Source organism: Medicago sativa, chromosome 5, assembly GCF_051527215.1.
Source record: "Medicago sativa cultivar Bolivia chromosome 5, Bolivia_mono, whole genome shotgun sequence".
Lineage (NCBI taxonomy): Eukaryota > Viridiplantae > Streptophyta > Magnoliopsida > Fabales > Fabaceae > Medicago > Medicago sativa.
The window spans coordinates 22272963-22281323 of record NC_140753.1 but is presented as its reverse complement, the minus strand read 5'-3'; the positions used below and the strand labels follow the sequence as shown (position 1 = coordinate 22281323).

The following is an 8361-nucleotide window of genomic DNA, read 5'->3' as shown; positions in this document are numbered from 1 at the left end:
AATAGCGCTTTTAACACTAAAGCGCTATAAATTAAAACACGGAGGTCTTAGCTAGCGCTTTTTCGAAAAAGCGCTATCTATTCTTTTAAGTCTATATAGCGCTTTGTATTGAAAGCGTCAGTATAGGTTAAATAAAAATAATAAATATTTAAAAAAAAAACAGGATTAATTGTATATGGCGCTTTTGATGGAAAGCACTATAAATAAAGCAACCTTAAATAGCGCTTAATAAGCGCTACTGTATGCTTGAGAATGATAGCGCTTATAGTGTAAAAAAAGCGCTATTTATGCAAACATAAGCATTAACACTACAACCTTCAAATCCCTTGTTTGATTCCCTGTGCTGATATTTTGTTGTTTTTTCTTTTTTCTTAATAAAAAACGCTTTGAGCTAATGGTCCCTTGTTCGATCCCTGCATAACACATATTTCAGATTTTTTTTTCAACTTTTATGAAAAATCAATTGCTGTATCAAAACACACATTTTTTTAATATTTTCTTTCATATATATCACTTAAAATATTATTTTCTCCAAACTTTTCTAAAAAAGATATCTCTCCCTCCAAAAATTTGGTTTCCTTCTCTCTAAATCCCTAAATCCATTTTACCCTAAAAAATTAGTTTTCCAAATCAATTGACTCTATCCCCATCACTCTCTCTGCGATTCACAAATCCAACAGCTCCACCGACCCAGACTCTATCCCCAAATCTCACTCTCTCTGCGATTCACAAATCCAACATCGAAGACTCCGCCAAAGGCAATCGCTGAATTCGCTACTTCCTCTAGCTTCCAACCACACACAAAAACCTCCTCGTCGGAAGCTCTTGACAGAATCGAAGAATTCGCTACTTCCTCTAGCTTCCAATCGCTGAATTCAAGACTCCGACAGAATCGACATCATCCTCGACATCGTGAGCTCTTGACCACTAGGTTATTCGTCGTCCGCCGAAAACCGTAACTTCCGTCCAGGTATCCTCTCTCTCTCTAGATTTTCCTTCCCTTCTTCTTTCTCGTGAGATGATTCCAGCTTGATTTGTGTTATTGTAGTGAATTCTCGTCGTAATATTTTTCCTTATACCAATTTAATTAATTTGACTGTTGCTGTTGAGCACAAGGTGTTTGATAAATGTTCTGACCCAGAGAACCATAATAAGATGACACGATAATTAACAACCCTTGTATGTGAAAAAGTTTTCTGCTAGGTTTGAAACAAAATCATGAGACATTGTAGAATATCAATTTGAGGTTTGATTAGCATTACATGATCATCATTGATGCACCAAAGTATTCATGCTTGGAAAAATGACACGGCCCAAAAACCAGATTACTAAGCTGACTATAAATAAGAGAAAACTCTAAGAAGGATAAACTAAACAAGTACTTGGATTTAATGACTATTCATAAATTAGAGAATCACATGACATTCTATCTCAAAGGTTTCGTACATTAAACTTCTATTCAATATATGGATTGAAGTATGAAATCATTGCTTAAAAGTTAATCTTTGAATAAATCATCTGTACAAGTTTATTTTTGAGTGTATATATTCTTAATAATTCTTCTTTATGTCTTTTTAGTTCTTGTGAAGTATTAATTTGATCTAAGCTTTGAAAGTAAAAAATAATTCATGCACATACTGAAATTTAAGACGAAACTAAAATTAGTAGAAGTAGAAACCAAAGTTTGCCTAATATTTCTCCACGAAATAGCTCCATCAGCCATCACAAGAATGATGTTGATCTGCGAGAATCAACACAGCCAGCAAAGTCAGAATCTGAGTAGCAAATTACATCCAAATTGTCCTTGTGAAAACACTGTGTGTGTTACATCAACACTTTCTTTGTAGCATTCCAATTGCCAATACCTAGATTAATATATCTGCCAAATATTTCATCAGCAAATGAAATCGAAGCCGAGTTAAAAGTTATAACTTTAGCAGAGCTAGATGCAACAATTCGAGTTAACTGAAAATAATTATTCAAAACTCAGTGATGCCAAAAGCAGGAAATAAATAGTACAAAAAGAATCGTTAAAGCTGTTTCAGGGCAACTGTTTCTTGTTACATTTTGAAATACAATAAGGCATTAGTCACAAGTCACAACCGCTATCAAGTAGTAACTTGGTCAATATCTCCAAAATAATCATTTCACTTAATCCCTATTAAAAATACTGAATAGCTTGGTTTATGTAAACTAATATTTGATAACTTGTTCATAATACTACTGTATATATTAGAATTCATTAAAATTACAAATTGAACAGAAAATAGATCATGTTGAATATACATATACACCTCCAAGTAGTCACTATTCCCATGGTTGGTCTTTGAACTAACAAAAATGAGAATAAAATGAGGAACGTGCTATTTTGAGTCAAAAGGAAACATAGAGATAAGGGAATATAAATATGACCATATAAATAGTAATATAATATAGTCAAACTTGAAAGTTGAATACATTTTTTATCCCATTATTTTTATTAATTCAAGATTTGAGTTGTTATATTTTGAAATTATAAAAGTATCTAGTTGAAATTGTTGGCATTAAAACTTTGAAAAAGTAAAAGAGAGGTTGATCATCCTTACTTGTTGCCTAACATGTAGTGAAGGGTCATGACTTTTTCTTCCTCATGTTTGCTGAGCATACCTCTCTTTAATCCTAGTCGAAGGTAGTCCACCTTAATCTGCAACTCTTTCCATTCCTTTGCAGAACTGGATAATCAGTTTGCATAGTATATAATTAGCACCTCAGCATATGTTAAGTCTTAAATTGAATGAAATATGATCTGAATGAAGAAAGGATTCTAGGAGAATTTATAGGAGAAATAATGCATTATGAAGTGTCACTTAGTATAGTTTTATGAGAGAGAAAACTTCTCTACTCCTATTAAAAGCCTTATACGATATTAGAAAGAACAAGAAACATATGATTTCTCAAAGTTACATTATAGCCCGACGAAGTTTTTGCATAATATCATCAATTGTGTATTTCTTTATTTGGATCTATAGCTATGTGTATGTATTCTGTTCTATTTTCAGAATGATTAAAAACTAAAATTAACAAGTTTGAATTGTATATGGTTTTAGTGTTGTGCTTTGATTATTTTAGTTAATTAATTACATGAACTGTGACAACAAGTAGAATATATTCATGTGCTGTTATATATGGCAGAAGATGTTAATATTGTAAGCGTAATAGTTTTGTAACCCTTTTGTAGATAGAAAAATCAATTGTTTCTTAGATTAACTTTAAGAAACAATGGATAAAAAATGGATGTTTGCCGACCGATTTTCAAAGGAATATGAAAATGGAGTAGAAGAGTTTGTTAAGTTTGCTGTGAAGGTGGGTTTCATGTTTCTAAATATATTTGCTAGATGTGGTAGTTGTTTTAATTTATAATTTTGCTTTAATTTGTACTCATGATCAGTAGTACTTTGAATTTATCTTTAATATAATATAGTGTTATTGCTTAATGGTGTTTTCTGGCATATATTCAGGTGGAGGAGAGTGAACGAAATTTGGTAATGAATGATGATTTGCCTACTTGTATTGGATAAAAATGTTGAGAAGACCAACAAGATAGATGAAGACTGCATGATACCATAGAAGATTTTGATCTTTTTATATGTTAACTAATTAGTTGTAACTCCTAGAAATATCAATGTTACCATATTAGTTAGAGGCTATACATTCCTGACTTTTATGCTATATATACATACATTTTTTATGATATGGTAATTAAGTTTTATTTGATAAATAATAGTCCCAATTATAATCTGCCAAAATTATATATATTTCCCTTTAAATTTTTGACTTTATACATATTTTACTTTAAATTAATAAAAACCGCTATCTGCAAAGGAAATTTTTTTTTTGACAAAATAAAAATAAAAATAAATGCTTCTCCTAGCGCTTTTTTTCCTTTATAAAGTGTTATCTAAACACATTGTTACATAGCGCTTTTAAAACCAAAACGCTGTCTTTAAACCTGTCTTAGATGACGTTTTTTTTTAAAAAGCGCTATCTAAGGAGAACCTTTGCTAGCGCTTTTTGACATAAAGCGCTATATAAACCATGCTTTAGCTAGCGCTTTATACTGGAAAAAAAAGCGCTATATTACTTTTACCAGCGCCATTTACAGTAGCGCTTCAAAAGCACTATCTAAAGCAAAAAAAAAGCGCTATATAAGCTCAATTTTGTAGTAGTGATTTCGGCTAATTTGGCACTTAGACCTTTCTGTGTGAATTGATCCATGTATCCGTCTCACAATAGATGTCATATATGTTAAAAAAATTATCTCATATTATTTGTCTTTTTTATAATATTAATAAAATATTTTTTTTCCCATTGACAAACCTTTATTTATTGTATTTCAATCATCTATAATTATTCTACTAATCATAATTAACAAGGGTTTTTAGCAAATGATTTTCGTTTTGCAATTAAACGGAGGGAGTAACATGCATGGCCTTCTAGAAGTGACCTTATGACCCACACTTGGTTTGACAGCCAATAAATCAACGATAGTGACTCTCCCATTTAGTGAAAAATAAAATAAAAGTGTGACTATCCATAATTCTAGATTTGGGCAAACCACTAATAGTAACACGTGTCTTGACTTTTTTACTAAACTTCTTCCAGTTCGTCTCTCTACATATAACTTTCTTCAAAAAGATTGTAGCATTTGATTATGTCAAATATGTTAAAAACAATTTGATATATTCACTAACATGTGGAAATTAGGTGATAAGATGGTTGTCTTTGTTCAATTATATGGACAATCTCATGAATTTTTTTTTTTTCTGACCCTATTGCCAAAAAAAATGAAATATTTGACCCCCTTTGAAAATTATTTACCAAAATGACCTACTTTCAAGTTTTTTTTGTCATCTAGTGGGCTCATTACAGCCATTTCAAATGGCGGTAATGGCAGAAACTGACATGTGTCATCTGCCAGCCGCCATTTTCTGTCAAACTAGTATGGAGCCCGTGCCAAGCACGGTAAATAAATCATTATTAAAAAAAAATTTAATTTTATGTTATAGATTCACCGCACATATTTTAAAAAGATTTTAACTAAAAATAGATAGGTATTATAAAACATGATTTAACATAAATTTGATAGATTTATAATGAAAAATATATATTAGTCTCACACACTATTGGTTGATATGTAGTAGCATATTCTTGTATGAATATAATTAGTTATTAATTATCTAATGTATATTGAATAATTTTTTAAAAGATACAACCTCCGTCCCTATATATAAGACCCTTTTGCTAAAATTATGGGAATGGAGCCCGTGCCAAGCACGGTAAATAAATCATTATTAAAAAATAATTTAAGTTTATGTTATAGATTCACCGCACATATTTTAAAAAGATTTTAACTAAAAATAGACAGGTATTATAAAACATGATTTAACATAAATTTGATAGATTTATAATGAAAAATATATATTAGTCTCACACACTATTGGTTGATATGTAGTAGCATATTCTTGCATGAATATAATTAGTTATTAATTATCTAATGTATATTGAATAATTTTTTTAAAAGATACTACCTCCGTCCCTATATATAAGACCCTTTTGCTAAAATTACGGGAATTAAGAAAATGGATATTTGTATTAAAGTTGTTTGTAACCACTATTGTTTTTACAGTTTTATCCTTGAGAGAGAGAGAGAGAGAGTTGGTTTATGTTTTCCATATGCTATTTATTGCTTATTGAAGAAAAAGATGTATAATAAATAGGGGCATGTATGTAAAGAAATAATTAATGTAGTTGGAAATTACAAAGGGGTCTTATAAAAAGGGACAAATAAAATTCTCAAAAGGGTCTTGTAATTAGGGACGGAGGTAGTATAAGTAAATATTGGGTCATTTGGATGATAGCATTGGCCCAATTTTAATATCATTTTTGTGGATCGCCTCTTAGTTTAGGTGTTAATAATGTTTTTATTTAGATGTTGATTATGTTTTTATGATTAAATAGCTTTGTTGTGAAAACATCCTACACAATCTATGATCTCAGGTTCTCTACATTAGTGTCGTCATCATGTGTTAAAATTGTGTTTAGAAGTTTCTTGTGAATCAAGTCATGTTAGAACTTATTATTTTAGTCATTTGATACGATTCAACATTGTGTTGATTCGTATCAATCATGCCCGCAGGTTCACTTGGTCCTCTAAAATGACATTTTGATACGATTCAGTTTAGCCCTCTGTCCAAGATTTTGGCCTGATTGATACATATCAATATTCTTTGATTCGTTTCAATCTTCATATGGGTTTCATGATACAATTCAAACTCTTGCCTTTGGAAGTTTGAATCGATTTAACCTTCATCTGAAAACTGTCTGATTGGTATCAATGTTCTAGTGATCCGTATCAATCTTCATGATGTTCAGATTATCTCATTTTACACTATTTGAATCATATCAAGCTTTTTGTGAATCCTATTATTGCGTTGTTTTTCGACTAAAATCAACTCTTTTCACTCACACATATATCTCATACCCACACATTTTTTATTCATTGAAACATTTTGCATATAGACTCTAAATTCTCCAAACTCTCTCTCTATCTCTCTCTCTCTCTCTCTCATTCTCTCTCTCTCTCTCCCTACATCTTCTTAAGATTAAACACTTTTTTCCAAGATCTTTGTAGAGTGTGAGGTGTAAATCATTAGGGTGCTATAGGAATTGTAGTTTTGTTTCTCTCAAGGGTATTAATGGAAGATCAAAGATTTGAAGAAAATAAGGCACTTTTCACCTCCAAGTGTTTTAGGGGTTGTTTCTCATCTACACAATGATTCAAGGGGATCAAAGTTTCAGATTCGAAGATCTTGTGGGTGTCCAATTTCAAGAGGTCTTGAATATTGGATTTGGCGTGATTTCTTAGCATAGAAGATTAGGGAATCAAAGGAATATTTGTAATCATGCACTTGTAATCATTTTTCATCATAGTGGAAGAACGTGATAGTGGCGTTTTCTATCACGAAGAGAGGACATACCTTTAGTGAGGACGAAAAGGAGGAACCTATATAAATGTCGGTCTTCTTCTCTTCCATGTCCTTTTAATTTCAACATTATATTTGTGTATATGAATTCATTGTGTGAAGTGATCATTGTTTGATTATGAGTTTACAATTTACCAAAATCTAATCTCAATTTTATTAAAGATTTTACCAATTTAATTTTCTCACAATCAAAGTTGAAAGTAAACTTCAAACAATTACTTCATATACCACGTGTTAATTAGTTGTTAGTGAGATTTATTGTTAATAAGTTTGGTTTGAGATAGTTTAGTTTTGTGATTTGCATGTGTGTATTGATTGTTGAATGGTATGATACGATTCAATAGTGAGCTTCTCATTCATATTTGAATCTTTATTTCATTTCATTTTTTTATTCATATCATCATAATCAAGCACAATCCGATAGTCATAATCGTATTTTAACTCACGCTTTTGCAAACTCTTTTAAAATCAAAAAATACTATTCACCCCACCTCTAGCCACTCTTCGTATCGTCATATAAAATAACAATTTTTTCAAATAAGTGCAAAATAGAGAGTAAATATCAGGGTCAAAATATCAATCCATATAGAACAATATCATATGAAGGAGTAGATACAAAATAATAAATCAATTACTATCCTAGTCAACACATGTGATGTAACATTTCCCTTTTTGCGAATGACATGCTAACATAAACCTAACATTATAATTTTCCTTTGTAATTTTTTGATATTATTTTGCTAAATTTTACAAATAAAAAACAATGAAATTTTTCAATTGAGTTTCTTATGTTACAACTTCCCCATCCAATTTGATTATCAAGTTTGTGCTTCCTACCGGTTCGGAAAAAATGTAGAGCATCATGATTTGCTTCTGATTTCGCCATTTTAGCTTCATCAATTCATAGAGTGCATGATATAAACTCTTCCATCAGATTCATAACTCTAATACGTATGCCCCAACGACAATCAATTGATAGGTGAGCATCCACATTTTGGATGTAACTGCACCTCTATTTATCTAAATAGACAACTTTTGTGTGAAAGATTCATTTATTATGATTGGTTTTTTTTCTTCATTCATTTCTCTTTTACATGTTGTGTTTGTAATTGCACCTTTATCTCTCAATATAGAATAAATTGCAAAACAAACATTGTCTTTGAAACAATTATACAAATGTATGGGTAAGTAGTTCACTCAAAAAAATAAAAAAATATTATGTTCTACGATGTGAAATTTTACATTTTTTTTTTGTATAAATATAAAAAATGTTGACAATACCAAATAGCTTGGATGAAATGTACTGCGTCAATCATACAATGAGCGACTCCTTTTTTTT

General features: G+C 30.6%; 1 long non-coding RNA gene across 1 annotated transcript; it reads left to right on the top strand.

Moving 5' to 3' along the window:
• Positions 1 to 560: 560 nt before the first annotated feature.
• Positions 561 to 3726, top strand: LOC146921036 (uncharacterized). The gene is made up of 2 exons (XR_015011987.1): positions 561 to 970; positions 3498 to 3726. It is a non-coding gene; the product is annotated as an uncharacterized LOC146921036 (long non-coding RNA).
• Positions 3727 to 8361: the final 4635 nt, after the last annotated feature.